Raw genomic sequence first — 18,387 nt, 5'->3', positions numbered from 1 at the left:
TTAGCTGGCTCTTGGGGCCTGCTCCTGCTTCTTATCAGGAGCTGTCTCTACCTCATTGGCTGGTCCTTGGGACCAGCTCTTCTTATCAAAGACTGTCTTTGCCTCAGCTAATTTCAACAATGTAAGCGCTAAACATCATCTCTCATCCCCCTTTATTATGTCTACTGAGATTCTTTTGACTCCCCTTGTCTCATCAGTCCAATCCATTGTTTGAGGTTTTGAGCTGCTCCTATAAAGGTCGGACCAGCAAGCCACAACTGATAATCTACAGGTGACACCACGCAACCGTTCCCGGAAATGCTCGTCATTAATTTGTTAGTCTTAGGTTCGGGGAGACAACAAATTGCCTCTTTGCTCTCAGTTCCTAATTGTCTCTGTCCTTTTAGGATTTTAAAACTCAAATAAGTTTCTTCTTTCTGGGTTATCTGGGTTTTTTCTTTTGACACTCGCTATCCACTGATTCCCAAAGAGTTCAAAAAGTTAATAGTTAACTTTGTGCATTGTTCTTCCATCTCAGCTACAATTAACAGATCATCCATACATTTCAACAAGATTTCTTGATTATTTTCTTTCTTCCAAATCTCTAATTCTCGTGCCAATGGATTTCCAAAAATGGTAAGACTATTCTTAAAGCCTTGAGGCAAGACTGTCCGTGTATATTGTCTTTTTCTCCCAGTCTCAGGATTTTCCCATTCAAAAGCAAAAAGCTCTTGACTGTTGGGATCCAAGGGAATACAGAAAAAGGCATCTTTTCAGTCTAACACTGTGAACCGTTCTCGTTTCTCTGTTAGGGTTGTTAACAAAGTATAAGGATTTGCTACTACCGGATGAATATCTTGTACTATTTGATTTATTGCTCTGAGGTCTTGAACTAATCTATAATCTTTTTCATTAGCCTTTTAACAGGCAAGGTCGGGGTGTTATATTTGGATTCACATTCTGTTAACAATTTATATCTTAAAAATTTTTGTATTATCAATACTAACCCTTTCTGGCTTTCCAGTTTTAGGGGGTATGGCTTAATTCTTAGCGGATTCGATCCTGGCTTTACATCAAGTCTCACAGGTTCTGCTTTTTGGATTTACCGGGAACTTCCCAGTCCAGACGATTGGAATTACAGCATTATACTTTGACTGGTATGATCTTCTGCTTTCGGTAACCATCCTGTAACAACAAAGCCACTGCTTCGATACGTTTAGTTTCTGGAATTAAAATTTTAATCTCTCCATTTTTTAATTTAATTTCTGCCTCTAAGTTCTCCAGTAGATCTCCCCTTAACAGGAGTTCAGGAGAATTTGGCACATACGAAAACTGCTGAGTGACCCATTGCTTTCCTAATTTCATTGTTAAAGATTTAAAGAAGGGTCTAGTTTCTCGTTCACTTGTTGCACCAACACCACCAATTTCTTCAAAACTTAACTCTCCCTCTGAGGTATTTAAAACTGAAAAGGTGACTCTAGCGTCAATTCATATTCAATTTTCTGTTCTCCCAGTTTAGCTGTAACCAGAGCTTCTGCTGGGAGACTCCCCTCCGGTCCCCGTCAGCTACGTTCACTTAAAAAGAACAAATCTACCTATGGCACTTCATTCCATTTACTCTCTCTCCTACAAAACAACAGTAATTGCAATATAGTATTATAACTCAAAGTTCTGTTTGTTTCCCATTTTTCCTGCAATTCACCCCAGTGTGCCAACAAACATCCCAACGGTGATGCTTTTGGTATCTTTTCATCAGCAGTTCTATTTCCTGCACTCTTATTCTTAAACAATTTTGCTAATGCCATTATACTTATATACATTCAAATCCCAAATACCAAACAAATGCAAATGACAGTTGTCCTAAATAATACACAAAGTCCAACCCAGCAATAGCTTTCGCTTACGACTTAGGGGCAGACGCCTAGGCTTCCACTGCAAACGGGTACCCTCCAAGCCCCAACCCTGCGAAGCTTTCGCCGCGCCTCACGGGCAGGCTTTCCAAACAAATTCCAAAGAAGCAGCGCCTTACCTTTTTTCCAGGGAACGCTGCAAGGAGCTTTGTGAGTCGAGGGCGATGGTTCTCCCTGAGAATACCTCGGCGCCGCCCGGAGTTTGATCGACACTCGATCTCGTCCAGTCTCACTCGCAAGGTCCCGTCTGGGTCGCCAAAACCGTTACCGAAATCCGGAATAGAACTCCTTAACACCAACGTGAAGTTAAGAAGCGGGCACTTCGTTTATCGCAGCGCTGGGGACACGGGGGATCGCTCCTCCAAAGGCGTGTCCCACTTGGTATCAAAATCCGTCAGTTTTTACAGACTTTTTCTGTTGGGTCATTGTTACATAAGCTCTTTCCATAAAAAGGCATACTATGCTCGTTCTTAAATTTAACCTTTCTAAGGATTGGTCCTTTGATTATATAACCTTATCAATATTCTTATTTAAAAACAATCATTGGTCAGTTACACTTAGCTCTACTGACTGGAATCTTCAATACTCAAATCAAGATGGGAAGGGTAAGGGGGTTTCCAAGCAGCAAACTGGTGTCCACGACGGTTTCCTTCGTTTCTTGAAACGGAACATAGAAAAACCTGTAACTTCCTGGTGAGGTTTCTAGGGTTAGCTATTTCCAACCTTAACAATATTAAGGTTCCGATAGTCACACGTAACGCAGTTCCTAAAGTTTCTATGGCTACGTTTCAAATGTAACAATCCTATACGTTACGCTTCACAATTTTACTTCTTAATCAAACCTAACTCTTCTATGTGATTAAATTTTGATTTCTTTACCAGAATATTTGCAACAGCTGGAGCCCAGCAGGAACGGGGGGGCACGGCCCGACCCCCCCCAGCGCCTCACCTCCTCCTCCCCTGGGCTCCCTCACGGCCCCTCGCCCCGTGCAAAGGGAGCGCAAACGCAGCCCGGAGGGCAACGGGGCCGGCCGGCCGGCGTCCGTTCGGTCAGTCGCGCGCCTAACGAGTCCTGCCAGCGAGTCCGCTCCGGGGCTCGGGGCCCCCCCCGACGCTCCCCCTGCCCCTGGGACACCTCTGATAGCATATTTCCATACATTCTGTATGGCACGTCTAAATAGTTTTGGATGGTTTTAATATTTTGTACCAGCCGTGGAGACTGGTTTGCTGCTAGGTGACTGTAAAAGTGAGATTTAGTAAATAATTATTAGAAATCTTACACTAGCAGGATGATTGAAACAATAGACAAAAGTATAGCCAAGCAATTAACTAGCAGAGGTAGGTACTCCTAAGTTTTGCAGTTCTTTGCTCTTATGACTAGATGAGAACAATGCTGAAACTGACCGCATGCGATTGAAACTGCGTTAAGCTTCAAGATCAAAGAACCAAGGACAAGAATAAAGACTTCAAGGACAGCCAGCAAGAACTTCAAATGGGCCGGTGGTCGCAAAAGCAGCCCTTCGTCTCAAATGGATCCTTCATTGCGCGTGATCGGATGTAGGCAGTGCTATGATAATCAGTTGCCATCATTTTTATGTATACGTATACTAATCTGATTCATATGCAATTAGTTAGTCTATATGACCTGTTTGTGCTAAAGCTGTGGCACGCACGCTAGGTGGAACTATCCCCTGTGCATCCAGTGCTGCAATGAAGAATGCCTGCTTTCTAAAACTCCAAAACGAGCCTTCGAGAGTTTCTTGGACCGGCTTTTCAGTATCAGAGGTACAAGGGAGGAAAGGAAAAAAAAAAAAAGCAGCGGTGTGGGAAAGAGAGGGGGCCAGGGGCAGGGAGGGACCAGAACGCAGAAGAGGGGAGAGAGAGACAGGGCCCCGAGGGCCCGGGGCTCACCACAGCTCTCTTTCTTGGCGCTGCCAGCAGACTTTGCCAGTTCAGACGCTTCTTTCGGCTCCTCTCCCGCTCCCCTCCTCTTCCGTAACTCCAGCTGCACGGCCGTCCTCCCCCTAGGAGAACACGCGTCTCACAGGTCTTGCAAGATGAGGCTTCCTAGGCACGGAGCCTCGCTCGCCCGCACGCCACGCGGCCGTACCGCACCGTCGGTGCTGCACACGGACCGTGCGGTGCACCCTGGCGGTCTGACCTGCTGTGGACTACGAAGAGGGATCCTTCCACACGCGGAGAGGCAGGCTCTCTCTTGCCTGCAGCGGGAGGCAGCTGCCGGCCAGGCGGCCGGCCGGCCTTCCGTTTCTTCTTCTCTACCTTTCTCTGGCCTCTCCAGCTTCAGCCGCAGCAGCTCCTGCCCACAGCCGGTAAGTGCCCTGCCTGTCCCTTTGTGCTTCCACGCCACGCCGCGCCACGCCGTGCGGAGAGGGAGGCCAGGCAGAGACAGCCCATGCAAGCTTTCCTTTCCGGCGGCGTTTCCTTACCGGGAGGAAGCAACGAGCGCGGCAGCACCTCCCGCCGGCGCCGCATTGCCGTTACCGTCGGACGGCACGTGCGGGACAGGGGCAGCCCCGCGCACTCGCAGCCTCCGAGCTGCAGTACCGAACGTTGGTCGCAGGGTGGCAGCGGCGAGCGCTTGGCACGAGGCGCCAGCGCGGCTCCCCAGCGGCAGTACCGAACATTGGTCACGAGGTGGCGGAAGAGAGCGGCGGCGAAGCGCGGCGCCAGCGCGCATGCGCGCCTCCGAGCTGCCGTACAGCGTCTCGGTTGCTAGGCAACAGCACTAGCGCCGTAAACCGCGCCACCGCGCATGCGCGGTTGCAGAGGCGTCGTGTCGCGCTACGGTTCCTAGGCAACAGCGGCGAGCGCCGTAAAAGGCGCACCGCGCATGCGTGCCTCCGAGCTGCCGTACAGCGTTCTCGTTGCTAGGCAGCAGCACGAGCGCCGTAAACCGCCCCAGCGCGCATGCGCAGTTGCAGAGGCGTCGTGTCGCGCTACGGTTGCTAGGCAACAGCGGCGGGCGCCGTAAAAGGCGCACCGCGCATGCGCGGTTTCCGACCTGCCGTACAGCGTCTCGGTTGCTAGGCAACAGCACGAGCGCCGTAAACCGCGCCACCGCGCATGCGCGGTTGCAGAGGCGTCGTGTCGCGCTACGGTTGCTAGGCAACAGCGGCGAGCGCCGTAAAAGGCGCACCGCGCATGCGCGCCTCCGAGCTGCCGTACAGCGTCCTCGTTGCTAGGCAACAGCACGAGCGCCGTAAACCGCGCCACCGCGCATGCGCGGTTGCCGAGGCGTCGTGTCGCGCTACGGTTGCTAGGCAACAGCGGCGGGCGCCGTAAAAGGCGCACCGCGCATGCGCGGTTTCCGAGCTGCCGTACAGCGTCCTCGTTGCTAGGCAACAGCACGAGCGCCGTAAACGTCGCCACCGCGCATGCGCGGTTGCAGAGGCGTCGTGTCGCGCTACGGTTGCTAGGCAACAGCGGCGAGCGCCGTAAACCGCGCCACCGCGCATGCGCGGTTTCCGACCTGCCTTACAGCGTCCTCGTTGCTAGGCAACAGCACGAGCGCCGTAAACGGCGCCACCGCGCATGCGCGGTTGCAGAGGCGTCGTGTCGCGCTACGGTTGCTAGGCAACAGCGGCGAGCGCCGTAAAAGGCGCAGCGCGCATGCGCGCCTCCGAGCTGCCGTACAGCGTCTCGGTTGCTAGGCAACAGCACTAGCGCCGTAAACCGCGCCACCGCGCATGCGCGGTTGCAGAGGCGTCGTGTCGCGCTACGGTTCCTAGGCAACAGCGGCGAGCGCCGTAAAAGGCGCACCGCGCATGCGCGCCTCCGAGCTGCCGTACAGCGTTCTCGTTGCTAGGCAGCAGCACGAGCGCCGTAAACCGCCCCAGCGCGCATGCGCAGTTGCAGAGGCGTCGTGTCGCGCTACGGTTGCTAGGCAACAGCGGCGGGCGCCGTAAAAGGCGCACCGCGCATGCGCGGTTTCCGACCTGCCGTACAGCGTCTCGGTTGCTAGGCAACAGCACGAGCGCCGTAAACCGCGCCACCGCGCATGCGCGGTTGCAGAGGCGTCGTGTCGCGCTACGGTTGCTAGGCAACAGCGGCGAGCGCCGTAAAAGGCGCACCGCGCATGCGCGCCTCCGAGCTGCCGTACAGCGTCCTCGTTGCTAGGCAACAGCACGAGCGCCGTAAACCGCGCCACCGCGCATGCGCGGTTGCCGAGGCGTCGTGTCGCGCTACGGTTGCTAGGCAACAGCGGCGGGCGCCGTAAAAGGCGCACCGCGCATGCGCGGTTTCCGAGCTGCCGTACAGCGTCCTCGTTGCTAGGCAACAGCACGAGCGCCGTAAACGTCGCCACCGCGCATGCGCGGTTGCAGAGGCGTCGTGTCGCGCTACGGTTGCTAGGCAACAGCGGCGAGCGCCGTAAACCGCGCCACCGCGCATGCGCGGTTTCCGACCTGCCTTACAGCGTCCTCGTTGCTAGGCAACAGCACGAGCGCCGTAAACGGCGCCACCGCGCATGCGCGGTTGCAGAGGCGTCGTGTCGCGCTACGGTTGCTAGGCAACAGCGGCGAGCGCCGTAAAAGGCGCAGCGCGCATGCGCGCCTCCGAGCTGCCGTACAGCGTCTCGGTTGCTAGGCAACAGCACTAGCGCCGTAAACCGCGCCACCGCGCATGCGCGGTTGCAGAGGCGTCGTGTCGCGCTACGGTTCCTAGGCAACAGCGGCGAGCGCCGTAAAAGGCGCACCGCGCATGCGCGCCTCCGAGCTGCCGTACAGCGTTCTCGTTGCTAGGCAGTAGCACGAGCGCCGTAAACCGCCCCAGCGCGCATGCGCAGTTGCAGAGGCGTCGTGTCGCGCTACGGTTGCTAGGCAACAGCGGCGGGCGCCGTAAAAGGCGCACCGCGCATGCGCGGTTTCCGACCTGCCGTACAGCGTCCTCGTTGCTAGGCAACAGCACGAGCGCCGTAAACCGCGCCACCGCGCATGCGCGGTTGCAGAGGCGTCGTGTCGCGCTACGGTTGCTAGGCAACAGCGGCGAGCGCCGTAAAAGGCGCACCGCGCATGCGCGGTTTCCGAGCTGCCGTACAGCGTCCTCGTTGCTAGGCAACAGCACGAGCGCCGTAAACGGCGCCACCGCGCATGCGCGGTTGCAGAGGCGTCGTGTCGCGCTACGGTTGCTAGGCAACAGCGGCGAGCGCCGTAAACCGCGCCACCGCGCATGCGCGGTTTCCGACCTGCCGTACAGCGTCCTCGTTGCTAGGCAACAGCACGAGCGCCGTAAACCGCGCCACCGCGCATGCGCGGTTGCAGAGGCGTCGTGTCGCGCTACGGTTCCTAGGCAACAGCGGCGAGCGCCGTAAAAGGCGCACCGCGCATGCGCGCCTCCGAGCTGCCGTACAGCGTCCTCGTTGCTAGGCAACAGCACGAGCGCCGTAAACCGCGCCACCGCGCATGCGCGGTTGCAGAGGCGTCGTGTCGCGCTACGGTTGCTGGGCAACAGCGGCGGGCGCCGTAATAGCCGCAGCGCGCATGCGCGGTTTCCGAGCTGCCGTAAAGCGTCTGCGTTGCTAGGCAACAGCAGGAGCGCCGTAAACCGCACCATCGCGCATGCGCGGTTGCCGAGGCGTCGTGTCGCGCTACGGTTGCTAGGCAACAGCGGCGAGCGCCGTAAAAGGCGCAGCGCGCATGCGCGCCTCCGAGCTGCCGTACAGCGTCTCGGTTGCTAGGCAACAGCACGAGCGCCGTAAACCGCACCACCGCGCATGCGCAGTTGCAGAGGCGTCGTGTCGCGCTATGGTTGCTTGGCAACAGCGGCGAGCGCCGTAAAAGGAGCAGCGCGCATGCGCGCCTCCCCAGCTGCCGTAACGCGTCTCCGTTGTAGGCAACAGCGGGGGCCCAGCCACACGAGCCTCCGCGCACGCGCGCCTCCCGAACGCCAGTTTTCACCTTCGCTCGCCGGGCAGCAGCACCCCCGTAACGATCCTCTTCTGAGCATCAGCTGGATGAGACACCACTGACAGCTCAGCCCAGTAGAGACTAGCCACAGGCGGCAACTACTTACTGGGACACAGGGCTTACATTTCCCTGCCCTTTCCCCACTCGCAGCCCGGGCAGTCCTCTTCATTGCCTCTGTTCCAAAAAGCACCCGAGTGGCTGGAGCCTTTACAGCAGTCAAGCGCAAACAACAGACAATGCGGGCGGTCACTTCTGTCCCTGCCCCCCCACCCCATTATCTAGAGAGAAGCAGCAGCACAGGGAACCTGCAAACGGCAGGGGGCGGGGGGGGTTGCCCTGGACCAAGCCCCAGGGACTGCTGTATCCGTCTGCACGTGGCATCAGGGTTGTGGGAGGGACAGCAGCCAGTCAACAGATGCTGGCGAGAGATTTCAAAAAAAAAAAAAAATGCCTGGTTCAGGTGACAGCCTGAAGGCAGGCCACGAGAGACCCAAAGCTGCTTCGTGCCAGAGGGGCAGCTCTGTTCAGCAGGAAACGGCACGTCCCAGCGGACCAGATGCGAGCGGCCGACCTGCAAGTGAGCGATACCCTGGCGATCCTGGGGCTCTGTTGGGGTGGGCGCACCTTTCCTCACGTCTGTGCTATCACAACTCTGCTCTCCTAATCCTGCACGCATGCAAGGCTTCTTGTGCGGGGCTTGTCTCTTATCGAAGAGACGCTGCACGGTGTTACTTACCGCCCTGCCCTCCGGCGTGCAAAGTAATTAGACGGGAAGCAGGGAAAGCAAAAGAGGCGCGTCGGGATATTAGATGTCCTCAGCAGATGACCGTAGAGCCCTCGAGGTTCCATCTTTGCTCCCTACAGGAGCGTGGTTCCGCACCCCTTGCCGCTCCCGCCAGCAAGCGTCACAATTGCCCTTTGCTGCCTGCAGCGCGCAGTACCTGCACGGCCCGAGTACTGCTGCTTACGGAGCAAGAGGCGCTCGCTATAAAGCGGCAATGAAGAACAAGGACGGCCCGTCAAGACGGCAGGAGGAACACAGAGAGCCTCCAGCATTAGCCAGGCAGGGCTTCCAACTCACCTCGTGTCGTGGTTTAACGCCAGCCGGCAACGAAGCCCCACGCGACCGCTCACTCGCTCCCCCGCCCCCAGTGGGACTGGGGAGACAAGCGGAAGGGCGAAAGTGAGAAAACTCATGGCTTGAAACGAAAACAGTTTAATCATTAAAAAGAAACAACAACAACAACAACTTGTAAGGAAAAGAAGAAAAAAATGACAGAGAATGGGGTGCAGGCAGCATGCCAGGGGTCTGGAGCCTGACAGATGATGGGGGGCGGTGGTGTGGAATATGGAGGAGGGAAAGGAGGGAGGGGGGGGCAGGAGATAGGAGAGCAGGGGATGCGGGGGGAAACAACTCGCGTGGGTTAAAAAATCACGTGGGTGAAGGGGGTGGGCCGGAGCAACGGGGGGCATATGGGGGAGAAACACACACGGGGGGAGGGTAGGGGAGGGTACAAAGGTGCACAGGGGGACACAGGTGGGGATGACCTACCCCAGGGAGTCCACCCGGGATGATCCACAGCAGGTAACTCACCTGGGATAACCCGCAACAGAGAATCCACACCAGATCATCCACACTGGGAGGAACCCCAGCAATGCCCCTCAAACTGCCTGTGCTTTACCCCCAATCTTCCCCAAACCGGGGAGTTTTTTGCTTTTTCAAAATACTCAGTTTGGGGTGTGTTTCAGTGCTTTTCCGCAACATAAGAAGGGGTGATCTTTTGGTTGTGCTTTTGTGCATGAAAATGGGGTGGGTTTTTTTGCTTTCCAGCTGCACAAATCCAGGCGGATTTGGCTTTCCCAGGAGTCCCAAATTCATTTGTTTTTTTCCTTTGCAGACCCAGAATCAGGGGTTTTGGGGTTGTCCTGGTTTCAGCTGGAATAAAGTTAATTTTCTTCTGAGTAGCTGGTACAGGGCCATTTTGGATTTAGGATGAGAATAATGTTGACAACACACCGATGCTTTAGTTGTTGCTAAGCAGTGTTTATACTAAGTCAAGGACCTTCCAGCTTCTCATACCGCCCTGCCAGCGGAGGCTGGGGCTGCACAAGAAGAGTCGCTGAGCTAAAGGAGGATTCCAGGTAAACAGGTCAGCTCGAAATACACCACCTCCTTTAAAAGTTAAGAGTGATTTGAACACTTAAGATCAGCATTTAGGCTAATTGATACGATTTTGAACACCTTAGCATACAAGTAAACGCTCTTGCCGGTGTTGGAAAACGTCTCCTCCCTTCCTTACAGCACTGCTGCAGGGAGATAACCCCGGGAGGCTGCGGGACGAGGTCGTACACAATCAGAATCTACGCTTACGGATCCACCGCAACAGCTACAGCCCTTGCGCTGCTGCTGCTGCTGCTGCTTTGCATCTTGCTTGTTTGGTGAATAAAGCTGAAAGTGAAGTGGAAAACTTCAAAGAGCAAAATGAAAAATAAAGAATAAATCTCAATAATTCACTTTATCCTAAAAAGGTGTGCCATCCAATAAAAATACATTATTGAAGCAGTAACTCACCAAAACCACCTCAGGACTCACTGTCACTAGTTACAAGGCTGCTAATGCTTCCTGGGAAAACCTGGAAAACACACGGAAGCGATGCCAGTTTGTCCTGTTTTGTCCACGTCTCTTCTTTGACCTTGACTGCTTTTAGTACAGGTGCTAGTTATCTCAGTAAGGTTGTCGAGTACTCCTATAAGATATTTTAAAAAACTCACTGACTGCAAAAGCATAAAGCTTTTATCGTGAAAACAAAGCCCATTTCTTCTGAACAGCTGAACTCTTACAAACAGTTTCTTCTCTCTTTTAGTACACAATTATTTTCACGGTATCACTTACTAGTAAGCACACAGAAACAGAAGATTATATGCTTTCAGGAAGAGGAAATAGGAGGAGGGAAATAAACTTTGTGTAGGCATAACGTGCTCCAGAACAGACCTTAGTTTTAGTATTTGTATTAAAATATTTCACAGAAAAAACGTGGAAGGAGAGTTGGCACATTCTTAATGTTAACTTTAAAGTCCATACTACAAGTACCTTCAGAAAAGTGCAGACACAGACTGTAGGCGTACCTTGTACTTGCCGACTGCTATGGAATCTTTCCATCTGTCTTGTACTTTCATGGCAGAAGAAAGGGCAACCACGGTGAAATGGTGGCAGGTGACATCCACCTAAAAGAGGAAAAAAAAACTTGAGCATAAAATTGGGTAGGAATCCTGTGAGAGACTGAAAGAGTTAATGTCTCAAACATTGTGGTGGGGCAAGCTCTGCTTAAAGACAAACCCTGCACAGCGAGGAACCAAGGTGAAAAGCCCATCAGCTCAGACATCAGCAACAGGAGGGGGAGGGCGTGCTGGAGGGTGCACAGCTCCCTGTTCTGATAAGCTGTTCTGATACAAAGATCAAAGTTACTCCCCAAAGGACCCCCAAGCCCAAAGGCTCACAAACTGCTCATTAACCTGAGGAGTTTGGGTGCCCGCCCGAAGGAGGGGCAAGGATGATAAAAGGACACAAGCTGAAGCCCCGGGTGCGCAAGCCCACTGGGACTGGACCCATCAGCTGACTGGACACCTTGGCTGACTGAACCAACACTGGACCCAGGACCGGTGAAATCTTTCTCTCTTCCTTTTTCTCTGTCTTCTTCTCTCTTTGCTTTTCCTTTTCCACAATCCCTACACCTCATCCGTTTCGAGATATAAACCATTGACCAAGTCTGAGACTAAGAGTAGATCCAGTCGCCCCTGGGCCCTTCTCTGAGGAGGCATCTGGAAAGCAAGGGGGTCTGCTCTGAACCTCGTGACTCAACGGGAGGGATCTCCTTATTCCCTGAATCAATGTACATGGTTACCACAGGTTACCTGGTTTACTGAGGTAGTGTCAAGATATAAACTGTTGACCAAGTCCGAGACTAAGAGTGGATCCAGCTGCCCCTAGACCCTTCTCTGAGGAGGCATCTGGAAAGCAAGGGGGTCTGCTCTGAACCTCGTGACTCAACGGGAGGGATCTCCTTATTCCCTGAACTGATGTATATGGTTACACGGTTTACAGAAGTAGTCTTATGCCAATTCCTGTTGTGAGAAACCCGGCCACCTACTACCACGCCTCCCCAGTTCAGTTTGCTTCTGTCATAAATAAAATCTTTAACTGATCGTTTGGTGTCGTTTCACCTTAATTTAGCCCAAGCAAATTTCGAATTAAACACAACTCCCTGGTCTGTCCAGTCTGGGTTGTGACAAATCCAAAGCTGCCTTTTTTTGTGAAGGTTTGTGAAGACAGTACGACTGAACAGAGCAAAAAGTATTTTTGCATCATCTTCGGTACAGTTGTTGACACAGGCCACTAGAGCTTCTGCATTTTTTAGACAACCGTGCCTTTTTTTTTTTTTTTTGCTTTTTTGACTCATTGGCAACTTTAGTTTCACTAGAACTCACTTTCCTAGATACACACAGGTGACAGACATAGATACCTACACACATTTCCTCAAGCCTTAGTATTGCCAAGACTTCATCACCCCATACGTCCCAAGTTGAGTATTTTTGCTAAAGAGCACAGCAAGGCATCTGTCCTTGTGAACTGCCTTGCTGCAAAAAAGGAATGATTTTTTCCAGGCCATTGCTCCAAACGGTCAAGATCTTTTAAAACCGCAGTTGTGCCACCAAACCCGCTCAGGGTCCCTCCTAGCTTTTGACTGCCCTGAGATTTAACAGGCACACGCTCCATTCCATCTTCCAACAGCAAAAATACGTTAACGCTCTCGGACCCAGAGCGCAACCCTACACGTGTCCACACACACACCTTGCCGTTTTGATGAGGAGCCACCGAGCATCCCTGCAAGCACAGCTGCAAGCGCCAGATCGGTTTCACCTGTGCCGCGAGCTACCGGTTTCGGTGAATGTAGTTCCTGACGCTTTAAACCGAAAACTGTATCTTGATGCTTTGCCACAGTAGAAATGACCCGTAACTAGAACACTACAAAAATGCAGTAACACAAATTGCAAACCCACAGCAGCAACAGCTTCAGAAATATTTAGACCAGGAACAAGGGAGAAAAATAAACCAGCTTCATCTCACACACAGGGGAGCGGCAGGCAGAGAAAAGGGTCGGCATTCTGAGCCCTTACAGAAAACGGGCATTCTCCTTCCATTCCTCAGCCCGTCCGTTAAGGTCTAAATACCACAACACTACTATGGCAATGTCGAGAGTAGCGAACAACAGCCCTGCCACTGGACTCGCCATTGACCCATGCTATTTACGTAGCAGGATGCGTACACAGAGGGACGTGTTTTGCCACACACAACCCTGAACTTCCTGAAGATTTATGTTTACCAAAAAAAGCCATTTGGAACATATTGCCAAACAACATTTGGCAATAAAGCTTTAATGCGTTTGACACACGCAAATTTTTGGTCACTTGCTATTTGCTTCCTGTTGCTGCTGCTGTTCTTCCTTCAGAAATTCTACTTGTAGCCAAGTTATTCACTACTGGTTCAAGCATTTGCCTTCCTGGTATTACCAGCACATTCACAGAGGCAAGTAACTTAATTGCTCTTCTACAATTATCCAAACGACAATTACAGCCATGAAAGAGAAGGAGAGGTCAGGCAGCAGAAGAGCTCTGCAGGCTGGCACCAGTCAATATTGCACTCTTTAAAAACAAACAACAACAAAACAAAACCGTGACCCTGTATCTTTTTTTTTCTTTTTCTTTCAGAGCTCATCCCTGCCTCAGCATTTTGTCTTGTCAGAGCACGAAGTGCAGGTGATCCGTACCCTGACGACTTTTGCACATGATGAATGCCTGTTCAGAAATAGTCCAGATCTGCAAGACTGGTGTCATTTTTATGGTTTTAATCATCATAACTCAAATTTTATTTACTCACGCATTTGTGAGGAAACTAATTAACTTTTAGACATTGCCTCTCCTTTTGGGGGCGGGGGGGGGGGGGGAATATGTTAGAGACTGAAAAAAATTACAATTCAGAGCTCCCAACCATGAGGGAGTGGTGGAGAAATCAACGAAAGCAAAGACCAACAGCAGCAACATTAACTGAAAGTTGGCTTTAATTCCGATCACATACTTAAGCAACTCTCCAAGTCTATGCCTCAGTCCTATGAATGACTAATCCTTTTTTGGAAGGACAAACTTTTTTACTTAAAAGTCCTAGACTGAAGACTCCGCTGAACGGAATGGGGATTGTGCCACGGGACAACATGCCTTCAACATTCTTAATGGGGAAGAAAAAAAAAAAAAGTCAAATAAAAATCAAGTTTAAGTACCAGTTTCCATCATGTTTCACCCATTACATTTCTACTGGCATCTAGGTGCTCAAAAATGAACTACAGGGACACCGCATATTCCTAAAAATTCAGTTATACATAAAAAAATAAAAGGCTATCTCCAACTTGCCCATAAAATCAGTATGAACAGAGAGAAGAGAAACACTTGACCCTAAAGAAGCTAACAGGCAGCTCTAAATTTACCATACCTGAAATTCAGTTCTTTCATCTGAAACAAAAACATATCAAGGGACCAGTTCAGGAACAGGGCACGATCTGTTAACAGCAATTTTTCCATCAGCTTTTCTGCACTAGCAACAAATTTGCCTTTTCTGTGGGTTTAACGTGGAGCATCTGTAGTGCCCTCGAACTCGCAAGTGTTTCTCTCTGCTCCCCCAGCCCGATACGTGCAATTACCTGAGCAGCAAGCGGAATTAACCACGCAGGATTTTCTTCGTGTGACGCGGAAGGTGACACTGGGAAAAGAGGAGACAAAGAAATGAACCTGCTTGTCACCCCCAGCCAACGGTGAAAAGACAGGGGAGGATTCTGCCGGAAGGGCTCTGCACCCCAGGAGCTCCCACCGGCCGGTTTCTCTCCCCTTTGCCCGGTACCGAGGGGACGACGACACCTCGCCCGCGCCCCCTCGCAGGGGGGGCTGCCCCAAGAGAGCCGGGGGACCCCCACCTCACTTCTGCCCGCGGGAATGGACCGGGAGAGACCCTCCACAGAGAGAGGAGCGTGGCGTGGATTGCATCCCCGAGGGAAGAGGCCAGGCTCCCCGCTGGCAGAAGGACAACTCACCTCCCTGCTGCTCTGAGCTGCTCGCTGTGGACAGCCCTGCCTGCGCCCGGCCGCTCTTCGGCCGTGCTGGGAGCGCAGTCCGGCCGACGGACGCTCCAGCGAAAAGACGCTCCAGCTCATCGTGGCTCCTGCTCGTTACAGCCACAGGTCCTTTTGCCTCTGGCTAATGCACGCTCCAGACAGCTGGACACCTTGTTCCAGCTCCCGCTTGCTACAGTTCTGGCTCACTGAAGCCCCAGCTCCGCGCTGAAGCTCCAGCTGATTTCAGCTGCTTCTCCTTACAAGCTCCAGCTATGTGCAACGGTCTGGGCTTTCCATAAGGTTGTATATCAACTGCTGTCAAAACTCGAGCATTAGGATTAAACATCAGAGTTATACGCTGTATAAATATTCGTTAGTTTGTGTGATTAATTACTTAACAACTATTCTGAGCAGCGCAGAAAGAAGAGCTGCACTCAAAGAGGGCACGTGGGGTCTGAAAAGCGCCTTTCCCCCCACAGACCATCGCAGATGTTGAGTTCAGCCTGCTGCGTGCCAGCCTCCTGAACTTCGGCGTCCGACACAACCAGACCCCCATCCCACCCCCCTGCTTTCCCCTGCAGCCCCCAACACCCTCCCACCCGCCTGCAAAACCAGTCAAGCCAGCTTCCGCTTTTGGCCCCCAAACCAGCTGACTCGGGGCCCATTTGGGAGCCAAAAAACCTGGCTGCTGAGCCTGTTCTCAAGGCCCAAAACGCAGGGCCGGACCTCTGTTTCTGGGCCCCAAACCACACAGCTCGGTCTGTTTCCAAGCCCCAAAATCAGCCGCGCGAGCCTGTTTTCAAGCCCCAGAACAGAAGACTTGTTCTCCATTTCTGACCCTGCAGCGCCCACGGGCGACGCCGAGCGTAGCCACCCCACAGCCCTGCACCCCCGGGGCCCCATGCGCAGTTTTGGGGAGTGCTCGGGACCGGCGGAGGGCCCGGCCCCACGCCTCTGCGGGGCAGCCCCAGCACAGGCAGGGCGTCGCTTCATGATTGCCGTTTCAGGCTTTATTTCCCCGCCATGGCCGGCACGGCCAGGCCCCCACCCCAAACCCCCGAGCCGAGGCACCCCCGCGGGTAGCCGGGCCCAGCCACCCGGAAAACAAGAAAACCAAAGAGGGAACAAGACAGAGAACGTGGGGAAAGGCAAGGAGAAGGACACAGAAACAGAGAGAGCGCAAGAGGGATAGGGAGCGGGACAGAGAGATGGAGCAAGAAAGGAAAAAAGGACAGGTGGCAGAACCAAGGGAAAGAGAGACAAGGACAGGGAGCAGGACAAAGGGATGGAAGAGAAAAAAAAAATAGTGACGGGCTGCAGGACAGAGATGAAGGAATTAAACAGACACAGGGAGCACGACAGAAGGACAGAGAGAGAAAAAAGGGACAAAGGGCAGGCCAGCACTGGAGCGGAAAAAACCAACTGTGCTGGGCAGTAGGAGAGAGATACGGAAAAAGAAAAAAATACTAAGGAACAGAAAAAAGAAAGAACAGACAGCTAGCTGGACAGGGGGACACAGTTAGAAAGGACGGGAAAGGGAATGGGGCAGAGAAAAACAGACAGAAAAGGTAGCAAAAGAAAGCAAGGCAGAGGGACAGCAAGGCGGGGCGGGGGGGAAGGGACAGGGGTCTGGACAAAGATGGAGAAATAAGCAGCAGGGACAGAGGAAAAGAGACAGGAAGAGGGTCAGGGAAGATGGCAGAGAAGGAAAAATCAGGACAGAGGCAGGACGGAGATAAAAAACTGGGACGGTCCTCAGGACAGAGAGGAATACAAATACGAGCAGGGAGCGGGACAAAGGGATACAGCGAGAAACGACGGGACAGGAAGCAAGACAGAGCGACAGACAAGAACAATGACAACGAGAGAGAGAGACAGACAGAGACCGTGAGAAGCACAGGGGGTTGGGGAATTTAGAAAGAGAGGTATCAGGAGCCCTGCAGAGAGAGGGAGGGAGGGTGAATAAAAAAGGGGCAGGAAGCAGCACAAAGGGTCAGAGAGAGTAAGAGATGAACAGGAAGGAGGACGGGGACAGTGAGATACAGAATGAAAAAAATAAACAGCAACAGCAAGCAAGACAAAGGGATAGAGAAAGAGAAAGTAGTAAGAAGAGAGATAGGAAGGCAGGGACACAGAGCAGCACGTACTGGCGCAGAGAGAAAAAGAATGCCAGGGAACAGGCCAGAGAAATTGGAGGGGGGAAAGAGGCGGATGCAGATCAGGACAAAGAGATGGAAAAGGAAAAAACAGCAACTGGCTGCAGGACAAAGACGGGGGGGGGAAGAGGGAGAGGGAGCAGGACAAGAACGCAGAGAGAAAAAGAAAAGGGGGCAGTCGAACAAGAGAGAGAAAGGGTGAGAGAAAGAGGGAGCAGGACAAGAAAATAGACAGAAAAGGAGAGGTACAGGGAAGAAAAAAAAAACAAAAACAAAAAAACCCCAAACCACCAAAACCCAAACATCACAGCAGCATGGGAAAGAGAGGGGGCCAGGAGAGGGGGAGGGAGGGACTGGGATGCACAAGAGGAGTGACAGGGCCCCGAGGGCCCAGGACTCACCACAGCTCTCGCTCTTGGAGCTGCCAGGAGACCTTGCCAGCTCAGACGCTTCTTTCTCCTTCTCTCCTCCCTTCCTCTTCTGTAACTCCAGTCGCTTGGCTGTCCTCCACATAACGGTACAGCTCTTATGATATGAGGCCTCCTAGACACGTAGCCTCGCTTGCTCACTACGTGGCCGTACCGCGCTGCTGGTCATGCATACAGACCCTGGCGGTCTGACCTGCTGTGGACTACAAGGAGGGATCCTTCCACACCCGGAGAGGCAGGGTCTCTCTTGCTTGCAGCGGGAGGCAGCTGCCAGCCGGATGGTGTTCCATTTCTTCTTCTTTACCTTTCTCTGGCCTCTCCAGCTTCAGCAGCTCCTGTCCATAGCCAGTAAGCGCTCCGCCTGTCCCTCTACGCTCCCGCGCCGCGAGGAGAGGGAGGCCAGGCAGAGACAGCCCACGCAAGCCTGAGGCTGCTGCAGTCAACGGCATCCCCAGGGGACGAACGGACAACCGCACCCACAGCGTGGCCTCTGGGAGAGGGAAAGAGGCAGCAGTGACCGTTATTACCGCAGCTCGACCCTGGCCGGAGCCCCTCCTTCCGCAGACGCCGCTCATCCCCCGCGCCGCTGCTAACGGCACCCCCGTTAAGGGAGACTCGAGACCACCGCAGGGCCAGCTTGCTGCCCTCGCGACAGGGCTCGGGGGCTGCCTGCGGCTACAGCGCAGGCTTCAGGGGAGGGGCTGGAGCTGGGGGCAGCCGCACGGGCCGAGCGGGGCCGGGGGAGGCTCCGGGGGAGCTCTGGCGACTCGGGGAGGCGCCCGCTGGCCGCGCCTGGGGGGTGCCCGCCTCCGTCCCCTCTTCCCTTCTATTGG

At 53.4% G+C, this 18,387-nt stretch overlaps 1 long non-coding RNA gene across 1 annotated transcript; it reads right to left on the bottom strand.

Annotated features, from left to right (window-relative positions):
* Positions 1–2,298: 2,298 nt before the first annotated feature.
* Positions 2,299–18,025, bottom strand: LOC128135099 (uncharacterized). Its single transcript, XR_008232931.1, has 3 exons — positions 17,928–18,025; positions 4,170–4,245; positions 2,299–2,546 (listed from the first exon to the last, which is right to left on the bottom strand). It is a non-coding gene; the product is annotated as an uncharacterized LOC128135099 (long non-coding RNA).
* Positions 18,026–18,387: the final 362 nt, after the last annotated feature.

The sequence above is a fragment of the Harpia harpyja genome, chromosome 22 (assembly GCF_026419915.1).
Source record: "Harpia harpyja isolate bHarHar1 chromosome 22, bHarHar1 primary haplotype, whole genome shotgun sequence".
Lineage (NCBI taxonomy): Eukaryota > Metazoa > Chordata > Aves > Accipitriformes > Accipitridae > Harpia > Harpia harpyja.
This window is presented reverse-complemented; position numbering and strand designations above follow the sequence as displayed.